Here is a 21,975-nt window from a genome sequence, read left to right as displayed (position 1 = left end):
CAGATCCCTCTGCCACCAGGAATCAGCACTAAAGATTCAGTAGAAAAGCCTTGCAGTTGTACACAGGCTTTTGAGTTTGCTATCCTATTACAAGACCCCCCCACAAAAACAGAGCAAACTGAAGTAATCATTTTATGCTCCTTGCAAACCACCCAAGAATGAAAACAAATTCCCTTCTAATATCAGAAGAGTCACTTTTTTACTTTATAGTTACAATTATTATGTTTAAAGCTATTAAAATGGAGGGCTATTTATCACAGTAGATGAAGTTGTACAGTAGTAGTGTGATGACACTAGAATAATAGAATGCTTCTCCTTTACCATTTCTTTATAGACACTATTCCCCCCACCCCCCCGCCCCAAGACAGATGGCAAAAAAATGCAAACATGCTGTTTTTTAAAGCAATCCATTTCTCAGCATCTGGAAACACAGAGCACTGAATAAAGTCTGCTTTTTCCATTTGGCTAACACCCTCTCATATCCAAAACTCACATTCTCATATAGGAACCTTCTGTGAGGCTCATTAACAATCCAAATTCAGAAGTCTGGACATTTTGGCGCTGGGTTTTATGTTTATATGGACTTGAAGATATAACATGATATGTGGTGGTCAGAGTGCCCTATACCTGGTCTGAGTCCTGAATGTATTCAAGCTGCTTCCTACAGGGCCTTAGCACTTCACTGATTCTAAACTTGCTTTAGTTCTTGACCCTGTCTGTTTGACCCTGTCTGTGCCAGAAGGCAACAATGATTTAAGATACTTTTTGCTGCCACAGTTCAGCTTCCCTAAATGCAAGAAACATTTGACTATAAAACATGGATGAAGTGCAGTTATTTATGAGGAAATCATTCCATTACATGATTCAGCTACTATACTCCTCGCCTATAACAGCAGAGCCCCCAGATTGCTTGTTTACATGTAGGTTAATTGAGAAAAAGCCATCCCTGAATGCACCCAGCAACACCACCTCTATTTTAAGCTGCCATTTAAAAAAAAGTATGACACCACTAAAAAAAAAAGGAAACTCCAAAAAATGAAAAAAACTATGATGTGTGGGGCAGCTACTACATACTTATCAGATACTACCCAATATTGTGTCTTAAGGTGTTTGTAGACTGTAACAGAGTGTGTAGTCCTCATTAATTAACTGTGCCTTTAACATTTTAGCCCAGGATTAATGTGGTGCAAGGCGTTTGCATTTGAATGACATGCTCTTTTGAGTGATGTAAGTCCCGTGTGTCATTCACTGCAGATTGCAGCGGGGGGGGACGGGGGGTGCAAATACCAATCTACCCCTCCATAATGTCTTTCCTAATGAATTACAGCAGGAGGCACATGTGAACTGATCGCTGGGAGTCTCCTGCTAAGTCCTCCCCCGACCCTGCAGCTGGGCAAGTCACCCCAAGCCCTGCCACTTGCAGGGCTGATCTCTCAGTATGCAAAATCCACCCTGGGAAGCCACCAGTCACTTTGCAAAGTCCCCCACAGGGGCTGATGCCTGGCCAGTCTGTTCTGCTTCTGAAGCTTGCATCTGGCTGCCCTGCACAGACCGCAGAACCTTTGCACAAAACCCAGAAACTTTGCAAATATACCGCTATTCTACCTACTTTTCCTACCTTCTTTTTGTGCTCTTTTCCAGCCTGGCACCAGACTGTCTGCTTTTTTTTTCACATAAACACGAGGCTGGGTCGGGGGGGATCTGCCCCACCCAAGACCTATACATTTGGGGAACAGTGGTCACACTGCACATTTGCAGTATTGATGAGAGAGGGGAGGCGGATAAGACATGGCTAAACACCAGGGGCAGAAAAAATTGGGAACCTGCCCCGCTCAAGGCCTATAAATTTGGGGAAAAGTGGTTGCGCTGTGCGTTCACAGTATTGATGAGAGAGGGGAGGCAGATGAGACACAGCTAAACACCAGAGGCAGAAAACTATGGGAATGCAGCACTTGACAAGACTGGAGGCCACAGAACTGGGATTCAGGGAATCTTTGAGTCCCTGGCTGAGCGCAGCTTTGCAATGTGCGACTTGAAAGAAAGAGGCACCGTTATACATTCATTGGTAAGTGAGGATGGAGGGAGTCAATTGTTTACTTCAACTTTCTTGTAAAACTGGTTTGCTGGAATATTTTTTTTGTAGCTAGAGCATGTTGGTTTTCAATGAAAAATCCTATCCTCTTTTTCTAAGCTTTCATGGTAGCTGCACAGTGGCTACTCCCAGAAGAGGAAGAGGCCACTTCCTTCAGCATTCTCTGAACTATATGCCGTGGTATGTATTACTTATATTAGACTTTTGTTATATAGAGTTCTCCGGCAGCATGGAGAAGTGGGTGGGGGTACTTGAGAAGTGGCGTGCCGCTTCCAATGCAGCCCTCCCCTCCCCTCCCCTCCTCTCGCTCCCCAATGCGATGGGAGTGCATGACCCCAAAGAGGCGGGGGGGGAGAGTGGTCCCAACCCTGGCTTGAAGGGGAGGGGGAAATGGCCCTGGCCTGAAGTGGCAGGGCAGAGGCAGGGACTGGCCCAGGCCCAGGCCCAGGCCCCGGCTCCAGCCCAAGTTGAAGGGGGCAAACAGTCCAGGCCCTGGTCCCTGCCCGAAGGGGAAGTGGGGAAATGGCCCCAGCCTAAAGTGGCGGGGGGCGGGGGGGGAAAGGCCTTGCGTAACAATTGTGCTTGTCACATACTCATGGCCACATTATGGTTCCTGCTTACTAGAAGTACCTAGCTACATCAGAGAAGTCTAAATAGAGTACAAACAACTTAAGGCATTTTCAATTATAGTGCAATATGTAATATAGATAATAACAATCACTAGCAGCCGCTAAAGTGACAGAGGTCCAAATTTTGCTCTGAAGCCCCACTGAAGGGAATTCATGAATGGCATAACCTCACTGATGTTACTAGCGTCCCTTTGGAAGTCTCCTCATCTCTGTTAAAGAGGTTGGAATTTGACTCTACCTTTTTGTGTCAAATCTAAAAGTTGGATGTCTAAATTCAATTACTGGCAGCCATAACTGCCAAATGGCAGAAGCTTAAGCTACCATCATAGCATTTCAGAAATTAATTTATTATAAGTGAATACATTATATATCTTATTTATTCTATATTTATAGCTAGGGAAAAGACAATGTGCTTGCATATTCCACATGTAATAGGGATAGGTTTTGAATGTTGAAAGAGAAGAAGCGTGATCTGAGTGGTGGCATGGAACCTGAAACTACAGGCAAGCATGAAGGTAACACAGTATTCAAATAGTGAACCATCTGCTTTCTAATGAAAATAGCTCTACTTGTCAGTGATGTCTAGAAAAAATGATTCCTTAGTCACAGTGTGTAACTGAGGAAAGTAGTTTTTTTGCTATATGAGGTAATACACTTAAATGATGTATGACTTAGATAATAGTGTGGGTTAATGATCTTCAGCTGGATCAGGGAGTAAAACAAAGTAATTTCATAATACAGAACATGATGGATTAAATCATGTTAATACGGGATATATACATTAAAGAAAATGATCTTTCTGGCATACTAAATGGCAAAATAAAAAGCACTTTTAGTAAGTTATGTGATTAATTAGTCTGCCCTTTTATTTATGTACCATGATAAAGTAAAATGTACTTCTTCTGGTTACCTCCCAGGCAATTATTCTAAAACTTATATTGAATGTACCAGCATCATTGTATTACACCAGTCCATCAGAAACACCCAAGTATATCTTTGTCTATTATAAGTCAGGGATTTTTCCCTCATTTATTACAATAGGAGCTTGTTCATCACTCTTTCCTCATGTTTCCAGGGGGCTTTTTTCCCTGAGAATATGATTGTGATCTCAATATGTTAAAATAATTTAAGCAAATTACTCCACATTTGAGATAATTAATTAGGGGAAATATTAAGCATTAATACTGAGTGGTGAAAGTTCAGAATTTACAAGTAACTTAAGTATATACCAAAAAACGTATATGATCATGCAGTCATCCAGATTTTGAGCAGCCTCAGGCTCTTCACTGAAAATGTAAGATGGATACTTTGCAGGAACATGCCTTCTCAGGAGGTTTCCAGAGCTTTCAATCTCATCTAGAAACAATCTGGAGGACATGCCATTTTAAACAGGACTTCAGATGAAAGTGAAAACACCTTATACAATTATTTCAGAACCTAGAGAAAAAAAGGTAACTAGGAAGAAGTAAAGATTATTTGGGGAGATAGATGTATCATATTCATTTAATTTAGTTCTGCCCCTTCTTCTAAAAACCACTTCAAGCATGAAAAAATTAACAAACCTAGTCCTGTTAACAGCAGTGTCATACAGGAGATTGCCTAGTGTGAGTATGTACTAACTCCTCCTCTGCCTTGAACAGCACAAGGGATGTTATCTCCCACCCCCTTCCAAAATAGTTTTGGGCCTGATGGTCTGTCCCTTTTCCTTTGAAGTAGGCCAAATAGCTTGTAGGAATTAATACAACAATAGATTAGGGAAAAAGACCAAGCTAGTTTCAATTCAATCACAGCAATCCAGAGAATGGTTTACTCTTTCACTGTGGATGCACTTAATTCCATCTTCTTCAGCTTGATTGCCAGAAGCTAGATAGACTGGACCATGTCAGAATCTGATTCCCTTCTCCACCTCCCCAACCCCAGGAAATGCACAGGTTTAGGTATCAGTTGAAGGAAGCAGCTTCTACATGTCTACACACTCATGAATTCAACTAGCTCAATGAATTATGGGCTGGATGGAGAGGTGGATCCTGATTTTCATGCATTAGTGTGAAGAGAAGTCTTTTGTAGAAAAAAATAAGAACAATACATTTTGTTACTTATTGGCTCTATATTATAACATTAATGCATTCAAGGCTAATACAGTGATACTTGGACAATTTTAAAAACCTTTCTCTCCACACTTTATTCTGGCAGAATTTCAGTCCTTGGTGGTCTAGTCAACCAGAGACAGCATTTGTAGTTTGTCCTCACTGCTTAGCATTTTGTTCTGAGCATCACTTAGCTCCCCAAGCTTTCTTATTACTTCTTGCTTTTTTGCCTTCCCTTGAAATGGGATGTGAATTATACTAACTATAAATCAAACCAGCGCAAATGTAAATCTCTGTTTTAGCCATTTGTGTCATCTGTACCTTTTAACCGCATGCCATTATGTTGCACAATAGAAGTTTCTGCACAATTTCATTTGGTAAATGTGGGTGCATTTCGATGGGTAAGGGTCTTTCATTCTCTCCTCATTGTTTATATTATGTTTAATGCTAATCCTTAGGAGGAGCTATTCATGTGCACTGAGGTTAGAGTAGTTCTCTTAATTTTCTGTGTGGTCAAATACATAAGTTAAAAATCCTATTTTCAATAGGATCTTGCTAATATTGCTCTTTCAAATGAACATTCCACATACCTGCGTTCAATGCTCCTTCTTATAAATTCTCAAAACCTTAACTGGAAAACTTGTAGAGGACACTGAGACTAACACAACAACCAAAGGCATCACCAGTGAAGCCACTTTTCTGAATGAGGTAGATATTTCTAGTTGAGAAATTTTTAATATTTGGTTAACTATACGCTTTTTCTCAGAAATTTATTTTAATAAAATAACATAGTTCTTAAGATTAATTATTTTCTTATATGTTTCCAAAAAACTTTTGGGATGGGGGAAACCAGAACAAATGCAAAAAAAAACCAAAACAAAAACATACCATAAACCTGAAGTTATGCTTCTGAAGCAGGAAAAAATTGACAACCTTCAGATCCAGATTATCCATTACAAATTTTAAAATTGATTTTAAGACATGGGAAAGGAAAACTAGTTTCTGAGAGCACTGCCACTAAAATAGGGAAGACAGGTGGAGTGCATCTTAGCGGGACAGTGGAGGAGCTTCTCCCAAGTACAAAGTGTTGGTCTAAAATAACATTCAATTATTGTTATAATTCAATTATTTTAGACTTAATAGGATATAACACAGTGCAGAAGTGTGACTTTAAAATTAGCATTTGAAAGTGCCTGTGATGTAGGTGAGGGTTTTTAACAAACAGTGGGTTTCGAACCTAAAATTACATTCATTTATTTGTTGCAACAAAATTAGGATTAGTTATTGTTCAAATTCATTTGTTAAACAAAAGAACAGCTTCTATATTATTAAAAAAATCAGTAAGAAGAGCATTGCAGGCGCTCCTTGTAGTCCATTACTGTTGACAAGCCTCGACTAGAAATGCAAGATATGTATAAAGAGTAATTTTGTCTCATTAAACGACAACACTAGTGGTTCCTCTTCATCTCCTTAATTCATTTCTTATAGTTTTTCTTGTCACATCCACTTGTTTTATGGCTTACTAACTTGCAAGTTATGGTCGTAATTTATGGTCAAAATTGAGTGGTAGCAAATCACAGAATATTTTCATTGATTACCCTAAATTGTCTAATCTCCTCTATGTTTTTAGGACTTGATTGGGTGGTATTTACTGATTGCCTTCATCTAATTTAAAAATCAATCAATAGCAACAATGAGAGGTGGTGGATAAATCGAGTCTAATGCAGCATAACTGCAGCAAATATTCATCAAAGGCTCATTCTCAATCAAATTTGTGGGAAGTTTTAATACATAAACCAAAATGTCTAAAAGCTTTACTTCTAGAGCATATCATTTTAAAATTGTGCTCTGCAGTGTGACATCTTATTGCTCTTATGTTGTCTATTTAGGGTGATTTTCCACTGCTAAAATGAACATATTTCACTACAATAAAACTGTAGCAAACAAGAAAAAAATGTGATCAGCTTTGGTTTAAAGGCACTTTGTTCCATCTTCCTCAATATTATCTGTGTATAATAATGGGAATTAACATAACATCAGCTTTTCTTATAAACTGTGTGCATTTTCCCAGAGATAAACATTTTAATAAGTGGCTTGATGGGAAATGTGTTTTCTACATTGAGAAATCAATTCATTAAAGTTGCTCCTTACATTGTTCTATTTTTTTTAGCATCATTTAGTCCCTAAAGTTTTTGATGGTAAATATGAAAGCAAGCAAGCAGACAAGCAAACAAGAATTTAGATGGCAATATTTTAATTTCTTCATACTGTCAAGGCAAAGATGTTTCTGTGAAGTAAAAGGTCTGTCAGACCTGGCTTAATAGTCCAAAAGAGTAGATTTATGCTAGCATCCAATAGTAGAATTTGAAACTTTATCAAGATTCCAGAAACTGAGGTGAGTAAAAGCAGCATTTACTTAGTACTGAATTCAAATAGCCAAGGGGATTCGGTTTTGAATTCTTAACACGTGATATGAAACTATCGATTGCTTAGGCCAGAGGAAGGTTCTGAGGTGTGTTCTGCTTGGTACCAATACATGGTAAGCAGATGGTGAGAAATGTACTGCTGTCAGGCAATGCAGATGTTTTGCTGTTAGGTACAATTAATATCAGGAGTGACAAAGCTCAATTCTTTTTTGCTGTATTGAAATTTAAATAAATGGATAAAATATTGACTATAGCTAGGAGAACAAATTCTGGCATGTAAGTCAGCACAGAATTCCACCAAGGAGGTATATTGTGAGGTATTCAGAAAGAAAAGACTATGCACCACTGCACACACTAGAAAAAAGCAGGAATGTCTGAGTAGTAGTTGAAATGAAGCAGAACCAAAATCCCAGATTTGAATATTTCAAGAAATGATGTATGCAGATTTTATATACCCTTTTCAGCTGTTCTCCCCATTCCAACTCCGACCTGACTGTTATCAAAACTTCTGGAAAACAGATATATAATTTTCAATTTTCTCAACACTTGATACTTCTCTCATGGACTAGAAAAAGGTAGTGATGATGCTGAAATACCATAGCAGAGGCTGTTCTAATGGATCTCTTGTACTTCCCAGAGGCAGGAAGTGCCACAGATCCCATGAGGCTGCTTGCAGTCTCAGGCTTCCCAGTCCAATACTGGAGGTTCATTTGCTGTGAGCAGTCGAAGAAGGTGCTGATGAGCATCCTAACTTGTTGGTACTTATCTGAAGCAAACACAAATTACAAACCTTTATAAGTTGACGACCATTAGTACAAACAAGGCTGTGATCTTGGGATTACAAAAACATAAAAGAGTCCAGGAAAAAAAATCCCACTCAAATCAATTTTAAACCAACCTTTGCTGCTAAACACTCGTAAAAAATCTCTGGCATCAACAACAGATCACAGTACGCATTACAAATATAAAAGACAGCCACTGAAGAGAACCCTACCAGCAGTTCGCTGTTTATTAAAATTCTGACATTCTGAGATATCTTCTTGCCAAGGGCCCTCTTACAATGACATCTGTACACTTGTCATTACATTGCAGTTCACATTACTTACATAAACATGCCACAGGGAAACCATGACTGATATAATTTTTATAAGACTGAAAGGTAACCATTATGATCATTAAAACAAACCTGAAGAGCCTTCCTGATGATGGAATAGATTCGGTTACTTCTTCCTTCTCTGTGGGTCATTAGTTAAAAAGGGAAAGAGGGGGGTGGGGGGAAAAAGGAGAGAAGGCCATATACTGCAGGTGTTTTACCCTTTGTAAGGAGACTGCACTGAGACAAATGATTCTAGCTGGCATTTTGTACACACCGGAGATTGCTTATCGATCCAGATCAGAATATTCAGGCTGGCCCCGGGGAAAAGGCAGAGTATTTTCTGAGGGAGTTAATAACCTGGCAGCTGAGCTGTCTTGTCCAATTCACTGAACCTAGGGCTCTAATCAGGCCAGAGTTTCTTATTTTGAGAAATCTTGCCATATGCGTCTGCTAGCTGCCTTCCACTCTATTGGACCAGTGACAGTGATTGAAATGACAGCCTATAGATAGAGGCTAATCAAATTGTTTATTATCAGCCTAAATCAATATGTATAGATTGTTGAAACATCACTGTCATGCCATGGAAAAGTAATACTAATACTTCTCATGCTGCAGATGTAATTCTAAAATGCATTTTTCTATCTTGAATCACATCTGAATTTAAGAGAGTAAAAGCAATTATAATGGGGATGAGACAGCGAACAATATACATGTTTACACATTCCCATAAAATAACATTAAGGATGAATGATAAAATGTCACTTTGTATGCTGTTTAAATATGTTATCACGTTCCCAACAGAGGAGAGAGGAAACCCAGATGTGTGAAAGAAAAAAGGGGGTAAAAAAATAAAATGGCAAGGAAAATAATTTTCCTTTCCTGTGGAGGGGAAAAAAATCTGTGTAGATTTTTGTTTTTGGCTGAGACAAGAATGAATTCCAACATGTATGAAAGCAACTCATTAGATGCCCATGTAGCAAAAATGATAAGAAAAACATCTTTCATCTGTGAAACTTGAATGACCATCATAAAAACAGTGAAGGATCAGAAACAGGTCTAAACCTGTAACAGAACAGAAGTTCAATGTACATAGACGGGTTTCAAAATGTCGAAACCTGGTTTAAGATACACCTGGATTGATGTAGATTTCATAGATTTCGTAGACATTAGGGCTGGAAGGGACTTCAGAACATCATTGAGTCCAGCCCCCTGCCCAAAGGGCAGGAAGTCAGCTGGGGTCATAGGATCCCACAGCAAGATGAACATCCAAATTACTCTTGAAGGTGTTCAATGTAGGTGCTTGAACCACCTCCGCTGGCAGACTGTTCCAGACCTTGGCGGCTCGGACAGTAAAGAAATTCTTCCTTATGTCCAGCCTGAAACGGTCTTGCAGGAGTTTATAACTGTTCGACCTCATCAGCCCTTGGGGCACTCTGGTGAACGAATGTTCCCCCAGGTATTGGTGGTCACCCCGATAAACTTATAGGTGGCCATCAGATCACCCCTGAGCCTGCGCTTTTCCAGGCTAAAGAGCCCCATGGTTCTCAGCCTGTCATCATAAGGTCTGTTTTCCTGACCTCTGATCATGCATGTGGCTCTTCTCTGGACTCTCTCAAGCTTCTCCACATCCTTTTTTAATTGTGGAGCCCAAAATTGGATGCAGTACTCCAGCTGTGGCCTCACCAAGGCTGAGTACAACGGGAGAATGACATCTTGGTATTTGCTAGAGAAGCATCTATGGATGCATGTCAGCATTTTGCTCACTTTACTAGCTGCAGCATCACACTGAAGGCTCATGTTCATCTTGCGGTCAGTCATGACCCCCAAGTCTCTTTCTTCCGTAGTGCTAGCTAGCATAGCACTGCCAAGCCTATAAGGATGATGCAGGTTTTTCTTCCCAAGGTGGAGAACCTGTCATTTTTCAGTGTTAAACATCATCAGGTTCTCGTCCGCACATTGCTGAGCCTGTCCAGGTCAGCCTGGATCATCCAACTGTCTTCTGGTGTGGATGCTTTGCCCCAAAGTCTGGTGTCATCGGTGAACTTGGCCAGTCCAATTCTGATTCCAATGTCCACATCATTAATGAAGATGTTGAGCAGTATGGGTCCAAGGACAGAGCCTTGGGGGACCCCACTGGTCACAGGGCACCATGACAATTGACTTCCACCAACTACTACCCTCTGGGTCCGACCACGGAGTCAATTTTCTAGCCAGTGGATCGTGGTGGACCTAAGGCCACAATTGGCCAAATTCACCAAGAGGTGATCATGGGATACCAGATGGAAAGCTTTTCTGAAGTCAAGATATATGACATCAATCTCTTTTCCCTTGTCCAGGTGATAGGTCACCTGGTTGTAGAAGGAAATGAGATTGGTCAGGAAAGACCTGCTCGCAACAAACCCGTGCTGGCTATCCCTTAGGATGCTGGTGTCAGCCAGTCCATTAAGGATGGCCTCTTTAATAAACTTTTCTAAGATCTTCCCCGGGATAGAAGTCAGGCTGATGGTCCTATAATTAGCTGGATCCACTTTCCTCCCTTTCTTGAAGATAGGCACCATATTGGCCTTCTTCCAATCTTTGGGCACTACACCAGAGCACCAGAAGTTTTCAAAGATCTGTGCCAGAGGCTGGGCTATGATGCTAGCCAGCTCCTTGAGAATCCTGGGGGGTAGATGTAGTATCAGTTTTAATCAGTTTATGTTGCCTCTGATGGATTGGGGTGGCAGGGAGCAGAACATTGGGTCTGGGCCTGCACAGAGGCATATCTGTGACCACAGCTCAGCCACTGCTGGCAGGTATCTGGGCCAAGGGTACCTGGTGTGCTGCAAGGCTTTTTTGATCCACCAGGTCCTAGATTACTAGCCTGGGGATTGGAAGGGGTGGGGCACTGAGCATCCAAGCCAGGGCAAGCAGGCAGATGCCTCTGGAAACTTCAAGACCAGGTCTGGCATGGTCAGCTCCCTCTGTGTGGCAGATAGAGGACAATGGAAATTTTCTGTCTGGAGCATGAGGCATTTTCAGAATCACATGGTGTCTGCTGGAAGGCCCTGGAAAGTTCCAGGTTATGGGGGTGACCTGACTGGTGGAGCCCGGTCACTCTGGAGCAGGGGCCCTACCGAGCTGCAGTGAGAGGGAAAACCGTGTGCCAGGACCCACACCTTCATGCATCCACCATTCCAACCTTCCTTCCATCCTTCTACCCATCCCCTTGAATCCAGATCCTCTCACACCTATGGATGCCAAGACCCCACAGGCACTACTGTGGACCATGGATGATCCTGTACCATCCTTCTCCACCAAACAAGCCTGGTCACAGAACTGGGACTATGGGCAGAGGAAGGATCTTGTTGCCATCTGGGGCAAGGAGGAGACCCAGCACCAGCTCCAGAAAGGGCACCACAACAGGGATGTCTTCAAGCACATTGCCCAGAAAATGCAGGTGCAGAGCCACAAAAGGAACTGGGAGTGGTGCTGCGCCAATACCAGGAGTATGAAGATGCAGTATAGGCACATGCATAATACCAACTAAAATTCCATGCCCTTCTACAAAGGGTTGTCCTGATTTCTCACCAAGGACAGGACCATTGAGACCCTGCACAACTATAGCACCACCAGGGGGCAGGAGCAGTCAGTCAGGGACCTCATCAGAGGAGGAAGTACAGCGAGGTCTTGGGATGATGGGACAACTGGGTACCCAGGAGGTGGGCAAGGGCACAGCTGATGGAGCCAGCCCACAAGGACTCAGTCCTAATGGTGCTAGTCCCCACATCATCACAAGATGGAGCCAAGGTGAACCTGCAGTTGGACCTGAGTCCCCTTCACTTCCCCTCGGGTGTGGCTGAAAGCAAGGAGCATGGCATGCAGGGGTGAGGGAAATTCTAACACCATGAAAACTGGCACCCAATTCCCAAAGCCTGAGCCTGTGCCCTCCACCTCGTGGGAGGCCTCCCCCACCTGGTCCTCAACCCCATAGACTGAAGCAAAGCACATGGGTCCTAGAACACCATTCCCTGCACAGCTGCCATGAGTGTTGCAGACCCACTCCTCTGACACCTTGCTGCCCCCCTCCCAGGTGTGCAGAGTGCATGACCCACAGGACCCATGGCCAGCTCTCCCCATATTTGTGCTGATAAGTCATGCACTGGATGAGGATTCCAGGCAGCCTGGGAAAGCACAGTCTGCCCCAACTCCATGCAGGAGTAATGGGGACCCAGACCCAGGGGGAAACTCAGAGCCATTTGGGTGAAAGAAAGGGAGAGCAGGGGACCCCATCCACTGTAGGCCATCCCCGTGGTCACCACCCTTTCTGAGGCTGTTGTGTCTGAGAAGCCTATAAAGGGGTTGGGGAGAGGGTGGCACCAGGATGGTGGGGCATGGGGGGAGGGTGAACTGCCCTGCCTTGACCAGACACAGCAGGGGAGGGGGCCCCAGGTCACTAGGTGCTCTACAGCTTTCTGTCTTTCAGCACTAGTCAGACCAGTCCCCCCACTCCCCTCCCTCCCATCCAGGAACAGTCAAGATACCAGGACTGCCCCCCTGGTCCCTGGTCTTGAGCAATGACCAGCCCATCTCCTATTCCATGGCAACATAAATCTGCTTCATTCACACCTCCCTCCCCGGTCTCTCAGGGCCATGCTCAGCTCCTGAGAGAAGTGGAAACTCCTCTCCGCTGCCCAGAGCATTGGTGCTGAAACAGCACCCCTTCCCTGCCTTGCACTCAGGGGAAGGCAATCAAACAGTTTACTGAGATCTGCAGGCAAAGTGAAAAAATCCAGGTCTGTCCTTGCCTGCTCCAGGGATGGTGCAAGTTCCCGCGGGACCCAGCATTCCTGAACCCTCTGAGGAAATGGAGCAGGTGCCCACCACAGTGCCTGCAGAGGAACCCATTCCCCGTCTCCCTGGCAACCTGTCCCAGCACCATGGTACCTGCTGTGCCAGGTGGAGTGCAGAGGAGTTGCTCCCAGCCCAAGGTGGGTGAAGGGTTCAGACAGAGTTACTCACCTTAGCTGTCTCACTGTCTCCATGTGAATGCCCAGGCAAGTGCAGAGAGGGTCACAGGCATCTCTTGTACTTCATTTTTAGCAGCAAAAGTAGTAACTTCACTTAAAGGCTTTGTCTCCCCCATTTGATTTCAGAGACACCACCTATGCAAGGGAGGCCAGCACAGAGAGGTCATGATGGCGGTCCAAGACCAGGGGGCTGCACAGCTGCAGAGCACATGAGGGATGTCTGTAGGAGGCATTGAAGAAGCAAGGGCAAGATGCTGCAGGCCTTGGTTGCCATTTCTGAGCTTTGAAAGTGCACAGCTGGCTCCTGGTGTCAGGAGCTGTGGGACTGGCATGAGGAGACTTGAGATGTCAGGGGGGGCATGGTCAGGCTGAGGGATGCCTACATCTGGGCTGTGAGGCACAGGAATGGGGGGAGGGTCAAGATGTCCCCTGCTGTTTGGAGGAGGCAACCCAGGCCACTCTGCAGCTGAAAGTCAGTGACAGGACAAGGAGTTTAGGAACAGGGTCTTGGACCACTTGGCATCTACCACTGACCAGCACCAGAGTGGCCTCCTGTGAAGAGCCCATAGCCCTCATGGCTGGGAGTGGTCAGAGACACTGACTCCAAGCCCACCATGGCATGCTGTGCTCCACTCCAGGGATTCTTCCCTGGGGTGACAGGACAAGGGGTCCCATGGGAGGGACCCCTGGATACTGACTGTGGAGGAATTCTCCCCATTATGCTTTGACTGGGAGCTACCTCCCTGGGAGCTCCCATGGGAGGAGGACCCTTCCCAGATCCTCCTCCCATTTCAAGGCATAGTGGGGAGAATTCCCCACTATGCCTTGAAATGTGAAAAGACCTGGGATGGGAGGATTAGTGCAAGGGAGCAGATGACCCATGGTCTGGTGAGCAAAAAGGCACCAGGCAAAGTAGGCAACAGTGGGTGAAGGGGTGTGGGACTGGGCAGCCTGGTATATATGCAAGGGCCATCAGAGACCACCACCCTTCCAGAGCTGACCCACTTCCCCCCAGCACTGGTAGTTGTCCCAGCTACACATGCCCCTGAAGTGGTTTCAGGTCAGTCCTGAAGGGGCTGGAAATGATGAGAAAGCACAGATCACCAGCTCACTGAGCCAGGTTGTCACTGGGAATGCATCTGGTACTAAAGCCCAACGGCCCTGGCTTGTCCACCTACTAGCATGGTTGCCCAGGGGAAAGATCTTCAACTCCCTGCAGCCCACCTAGTGGCCCAAGTCCTGCTGCAGGGCAGCAGCACAGCTTTGGCAGAAACAGGGAGCCCCCTAGCTCAGTCCTGCTGGCTGACATGAGCCCCAGATATGGCTGTGGGTTACAGGGCCAGGATCCCCAAAGGGGAACATTAGGTCTGTGGGTGGGGGATGAGGATCCTGTGAGGGAGAGACAGCAGTCCGTGTCCCCTCCTGTGCTGATTTGTCCCACCCCTGGCCCAGCAACCACCTCCTACCCCCACCCGACAACCTTATCAGGCAGAAATGTTGTATATGATACTATTTTTTCCATAACTTGGGGTGGGTTAGGGTTAGGGTTAGGATGGGGTTCCCTGGGTGGGTTTACAGGAGCCAGAACCGGGTCCATGGGGCCAGAGCACAGAGGTTCTCTTCCTGGGCTGTCTGGTGTGTGTATACATGGGGGGTGCTTTGTGGCAGTTTGTGGGAGCATGGCCTGAGGAAGCTAGTGCCCACCCCTCCCAGTCTGCTCCATGCTGCTTGTGGCCGAGCCAGGAGCTGTGGCTGGGCAGAGGAGCTGTACAGTCCTGGCACTGTGGGAGCAGCCCTGGGATCACAAGGGAAACCTCCATGTTTGCTCTTCCTGCTGCCCCGCTCCCACTAGTAAGAGGCAGCGGCCTGCTGGCAGGGGCAGGGTTGTACACACTGGCTGAGCTGGGCAGCCAGGCAGTGGTGGGGAGAAAGCCACTCCCACAGATGTGCAGACACCAGCTGAGGGGAAGGGGCAGGAGTGGGGGGGCCCCATTCCACCCCCTCACGCACCCTCGTCCCCCACTGATGAGATCCCACAGTGGCTCATGGTCAGGGCACTGTGGGCAGCGGCTGGGCTGGCTGTCCCAATTGGGCAGCAGGGGGGAAAACCCCCAAAGTGTGCCGCCCATCAGTTTGGTCTAGGGGGATGGGGCCTGGGTCCAAGTGGCAGGGGCCTCCACTTCCCGCTTCTCCCCCCTGGGGCTGGGGAGAGACTGGGAAAGGATTTTGTGCCGGCTCCCACACTGCCTGCAGCTGACAGCAAGGAGTTGTGGCAGCCAATGAGGGATGACCCCCACTTAGCTGGGCTTGGCTGCTCTTGGCAATATCCAACACACTGGGATGCATGCTGGAACCACCCCCACCTTCTGGCCTTGGTCAGCACAGGCAAACACTTATCTTTCTCCATGGAAGGGTGAATGCATGTTTCTTTCACTCCTGATCCAGTCTACACAGCTCAGAGAAACCTGCACAGATTGGAACAAATCTGCCTCGGGCTTTGTGAATGTCTATACTTAACCTCTGACAGACAATACAGGAAGGCAAATGTCTTGCTCTCTAGGTTTATAGAAAGGATATTAATGTCCAACATTTAGAAATTACCCAGGGAGTTGCTTTCATGATGGCAAAAGTGTTACTAACTCCAGGCACTATCCTCTGCTGTTGCTGGGGAGTTTATTCTATAAAAGGCCACAGAATAGTTGAAGTTTATTGTAGGTATGAATAAGAAAGTTGCTCAATCTTCAAAGTGTGCTAACGTTTTGTTGTGGATTTGGTAGACAACTTGCCATGAATGTATCTTTTAGCACAGGCCATAGCTGTGCTAGAATCAGAGGGGTGGATTCAATTCTTGGGTTGCAGTTGAGTGGAGCAGTGCATGTGGTGTGAAAAGCCTCAGCGTACCTGTGCTCATTCACCACATGACCCACTGGTAAGACAGTTAAATCCACTACAGAAGGGTGCAGAGTGTATGACTACAGCAGTGGCTATAGCCCTGCCAATGCCTTCTTCAGTTCTGGAATATATTTTAATCTTTAGAACATATCAGCACGAATTGATGTACCTTGTTGCATTTTATTTCAGCAACAGGCCTGATCCAAAGATAAATACTTTGAACCACAAAGACGCCTTTTCATTGCCAAAAAGTGGAATAAATAACATTTATACATTTTAAGGCCATTACACAATGCCAGTAGTATTAAATAGCCTTAGTATAAATGAGAATCAGAACCAAAAGCCTTCAGCAAATACTGCTCCTTTAAGACAATTTGCACTGTGTGCTCATTGGGTTGTATTACTTTGTCAAGCATGTAAAACGTAAACCAAAGTTTAGTATTATAGCAGATGTGTTAATAAAAATAATATTGCTCTTTAGGTTGCATTGATTTAAAGTGGTTTGTTTTTCCTTTGGATAAAAAGTACTGCCCTTAATGTGTGCACTCAAACCTCTCCAAAACTGCAATTATCTTTGGTTGACTGATTCTAGGAATTTTCCTATTACATTCAAACTATTAAATTTTTAATCACACTCTCATTGCATCTTTAAGGAGTAAAGACCTTGATTCAGCAAAGAACTTAAGCATTTAATTAAATGTAAGCACATGCTTAAGTTCATCTTTATTCAGGAAGGAGTTTAAGCAGATGCCTAATCATTTGACATTAGTAGGATTTTGTTCTTAGGCAGGCTACAAACACACTGACTTCGACAAGACCTCTGCTTGTATCGACACTACAGTAAAATCAAAAGTGGTGGACTTTTCAAGTGCCCAGTCCTGCTTTCCATTTTCACAAAATTAAAGCAGGGTAAAATTTGATTAAAGTATTTGCCATTGCTACAGAACTGGATACAAGTGTTATTCATAAATCATTGTTTATTTTTAATTGCCATAGCTAGTCATACCGTCTTATTCTTCTTTTTCTGCAAACAACATAACATTATAGTCACAAACAATCATCCCCTTTTGAGCTTACTGAATGGTTCTTTTTGTTTTATTGCTTCTACTACACAAAATTTAACTGAAATCAACACATTTCCACAATATATTATAATTTTAATGAATCAGTATTTTTCTGATGGAAAAATGTATGACTGGAATATTTCTGATCAATTCTATATATTAGACATGGGAAAACAGATCAGATAAAATAAACACCTCACTTCCAGATTGAAGCAGACTCCTGCAAAAAAAAAATAGTATGCAATCATGTAAGTAAACAAAGGAAGTAGGATTTTCAAAAGTGTTAGTTGCAGTTAACTGTTATACTTGTTCAGGGACTTTAGAAATTACCAAGTGATAAACCTTGAAGTAAGTTGTAAAGGAGGGCTAACTTAAAGGGTTGGTGAGACAAACTTAACTCAGCTCCCTTGTGCATATGTACATTTAATTACATGATCACTCTTTCTTCATCTCTAGGGCTTGTGCCCTATTCAGTGTACAGAATGGACCTGGTTGGCATTTGTTGCAGAACTTGGAGTGAAGTGAATGCTACAGATGATCACAGATAGAGAAAGGATGATTTCATGGTTCAGGCAGTTGAATGCTACTCTAGTAACTGGATTTATTCTTTTACTACATCTACTTTCCTATATGAAACTTTACACAAGTGGTCACTAATTGTGCATTCCCCATTTTCTGGCTGCCTGTCTCAATAGCAACATTAAAAAAGCCTGAGCCTGAATTGATTCAATCTTTGCAGGTTAGTTTAACCTGGCTAGGCTAAATCACTTCATAACTGCACAGACATCCCAGAAATGCAGGCATTGGCTACAAGTTGGGGGGTGCTACAGTAGCCCTCCCTTCCTTCCACTGCACTGAGCTGTTGGGGGGGAGGGGGTGGCATAGTCAGGCCCAGGCAGGATACTGTGATTAGCCTAGCAGGGAATTGATAACAGTGTTTATCACCCCATTAAGAAAACAACAGAAGGACGTTGCCAGCTACCTGTTGATTCTGCCTTTGTCACAGCACCATGACAAAGAACACGGCCAGCACGGGGTCTGCTAGCTAATACACAGATACCTCTCAACAAGGCAGAGGGGAGGGGGGAATTCCTGCTTAGCAGAGAGTGTGGTGAGGAGCAGCCTGCAAGTCTCTGCCAGAGCTACAGCTAGGGAGCAGGGGGAGGGGCCAGCTGTGCTATGGAGCAAAGAGCTCTGCCCAGTCCAGAGAGCATGCCAGGATGCTGGAGGAGTCTGATTTATTTTAAACAAGTAAGAGGTCTGGGACAGACATTGCATAAACTGGTTTAAACCAAATCAGTTAAGTCTGATACTACATCCAACCAAGTTTATGTCAAACCGGTTTCAGCCATTTTCAAACTGGTTTATTTGCACTGAACTTCTATTCTGTTACAGATTTAAACCAGCTTCTGACCACTTAAACTGGTTTGTGTGTAATGTCTGTCCCTAGTCCAAAGGGCTGGCAAGCAGGGTACTTAGGAACCCGGACACCTGGACTCTATCTCTGTTTTGGCGGGGGGGGGGAGGGTTGGGAGTGGTGCATCTTGGGATGTGGGAGGACTGCAAATTGCTCATTTGATCTCTGCAGAGTAGACTGAAGTTACCCTAACATAAGCTAGGTAGCACAGCCAAATTAACCCTGCCTGAAGTGGCATAACTTTGAGACACTCAGAGGGCATTTACCATGTGTTTAAATGCCTTAACATGCAGCTGTTCACCATTTAAGTGTTCTTAATACAGTTTAGGTGTAATATGTAACTTCACCTTTTGAACACATCAGTTACTGAAATTGTAATTAGTTCTATATCCACTTTAAAGTACTACATCAGGGCAAGTACTCAGCAAAATCAGGACTGCAGCAGAGCTGATTGGAATTTTCTTTGAAAAATGCTGATTGAAACTGCAATATTCTGTGGATATGTGCTGATTTCATCATCTTCTGCAGGAACATGATGCACAAGTATTAGGCTATCCCCACAAGTGCACTGCCTCGGAACCAGCACCCAGGGCTTTCAGGCTCCCTGTTGTGGAACCAGGGCCTAGAGGCCCTAAAGAACCAGCAGGCTCCACAATAATAAGCCTTCAAGCTCTGGAAATCCTGGTTCAAGTTCCAGCTCTCAGGATATTCAGGCTCTCTCCTGGGAAACTGGGAGCCAGAAAATCCTGAGAACCCTGACTCTAATCAGGGGACAGGTCTTAGTTCTTGACTCTTCACCAGGGATCCTAGTAGCCCTTGAGGGCATGTTTTTCTTCTGGGTTTTCTAATATGGATCTGAGAATCTGGAAGGCTCCACTTGAGCCAGAGCCTGTCTCCAGGTACTGAAGTGGGGGCCTCAAAGCCCTAACAACTCCCACTCAGGTTGAGACTTCTCAGGATTTCCCAGACACGTAGCTGCCATACAGCATCGAGTTGTGGCTCCTGAGCTCCAAAGATCTTTCATTCTGCGTTAAATTTTGCAAAATCTACTATTCCTGACAAAGAAAACATTTTTTTTTCAGAACTGGGATTTCTCTGAAAGCACAAATCCTGGATTTTTGACCAGCTCCCATCCTAGGCATCTCAAGCTAGGCACTCTCAGTTAGTTGATACTAATCTCTCTGTGCATGTGTAAGATGGGGATAAAATTATACCTCCTCATCTTCACAGGGGCTACTATGAAAATAAATTTGTTAGTATTAATGAAGCATCTAAAATTTATCCAGTGGTAAATTCCTAAGTAGCAGGAATTGTGAGCAAGAAACACATTCATTTCATATTTTTCAAATGTCACCACTAGGTGAAATGCTTTACTATAATGTGAATTTTCAAAAGATCTCATCTTTTGCACCTTGAAGTCTTTTATTACCCACTTACTATATCCTCACATTTAAAACCTTTTCCTTGGCAACACTTTTTTAACCTCAACACTCCAAAAATGGCATTTCTGAATGCACTTTTGCCAACACACTGCTATTCATATCTGCACTGGTCTCACAAATAGTAGCTCCTTCCAAAGAGCCTGGATGAAATGTCTAAATTATATCTTGTATACTGTAAGTCACATTGAGCTGCATATGCTCTAATTGTTGGGTTGAAATGTGGAAGCCTATTTTAGGTTCTGTATGGCATCCACTGAAATCCTTGCTACAGTTTTCTGACTCTGCGAGAATGTATTATTTTTGTATCATTTGTTTGCTTTTGTTAAATCTTTGTGCAGCCAAGTGAGTGAAGAGAACTGAATCCATCGTTCTTCTTCTCTTCAGCTGATCTTCAGAGGACAATCTTGTGCCGAGAGGAGGAATACTGCATAAAAATAATTTTATTAAACATTGGTTTTTTAAAGTGCTAACCACTTGTTCATTAATTGTACATATTAGTCCTGATGTAGGTCCTATAGACTCCGAGACATCTAAGTAACAGCCCTGGCAGTAGCTTGATAAAGGATTGTGCCCTGTTATAAATACAGTATGATACTTATTTATACAATGTTTAACATATTGCTAGCTGCATTTCTTTAGCTTCATTTATTATTCTACACTTTCTTGCTTCACGTATACATTTCTCTACTTTTTGCAATAAGATGAGGAGGAAAACAAATTGCTATTGGTATACTGTGTCTATGTTCTTATTTTTGCTTTTTTTTCTTTTCCAAGTTTGGGCAGTATGGCATCATTAATATCTTCCCTAATATAATGAATAGAATATATATTATACCAACTGCCCATGCCAACATTTAAAGAATACTAAGGTTGGAAAATGAAACACCTGAGAGATTGAAAATGACAATACTAAAGTTTCTTCGTGCCAGGGTAGGTTTGATTTTAATCAAATTGATTTAACTCCTGATCTAAATCACTGGTCAGCAAGCGTCAATTAAATCACTGTTTTCTACAAAAAGTGCATTCTTGTTGTTTAACTTTTTGAAACTTTGCACTTTTAGAGAGAGGTAAGGGCTTGACTCTGTGTACACAAACTTGCAGAGACAAGAGGGCTGATGTGTAGGTAATTAACAGGGATCCTAGTTTTCCCTTATAAAAAATAGCAAATTCTCTGATAAAAAACTGCAGATTCTTTGATAACCCAAAATCAATTATTAAAATGAAAGGCGCACACACACACACACGTATATTATATACGTATAAAGTATCAGTTGAACACAATGTTTTATTGATATATTTACAGTCTTCAAGCAATTTGGAAGCCTACTGGTGCCTCAATCATTATAATAAAATAAATTCTAAATACCTACACATTTTGGTGTTTGATTTTGGGTTTTTTTTGTTATCATGGAAAAATCATAGCTCCCCCTACCCTCTTAGATCACAGAATGCGCATCCATGGCCCTCACCCCCAAGCCACAGCCCCCCAGCCCTACTGGTCCCCCTCAACCCCTCTCCCACAGCTCCCCAGCCCTTGACACCCACCCACAGCCTCCTTTGCCTGCCAGCTGTACCAGAGGGGGGGCCCCAGCTGCCAGGGCTATGGGGCCAGGGACCCAGATCTGCAGCCCCCTGTAGCAGCGCCCAAGCCCCTGCTGCCACCTGCTGGAGGCAGCAGCTGCTGCAATGAAGCGAAACATGGAGTCTGTTTCCTCCTCCCCCACAGACAGCACAGCTGGAGCCCATGGCAGGGACAGGGGCAGGGGCAGGGGCAGGCTGCCTGCTGTTGGTTTAGGCTCCCCACCCTTCTGCCCTCCCTTG

Source organism: Crocodylus porosus, unplaced genomic scaffold (genome assembly GCF_001723895.1).
Source record: "Crocodylus porosus isolate Cpor-Errol unplaced genomic scaffold, CroPor_comp1, whole genome shotgun sequence".
Lineage (NCBI taxonomy): Eukaryota > Metazoa > Chordata > Crocodylia > Crocodylidae > Crocodylus > Crocodylus porosus.
The sequence above is the reverse complement of the archived record's forward strand: the minus strand, read 5'-3'. Positions refer to the sequence as shown.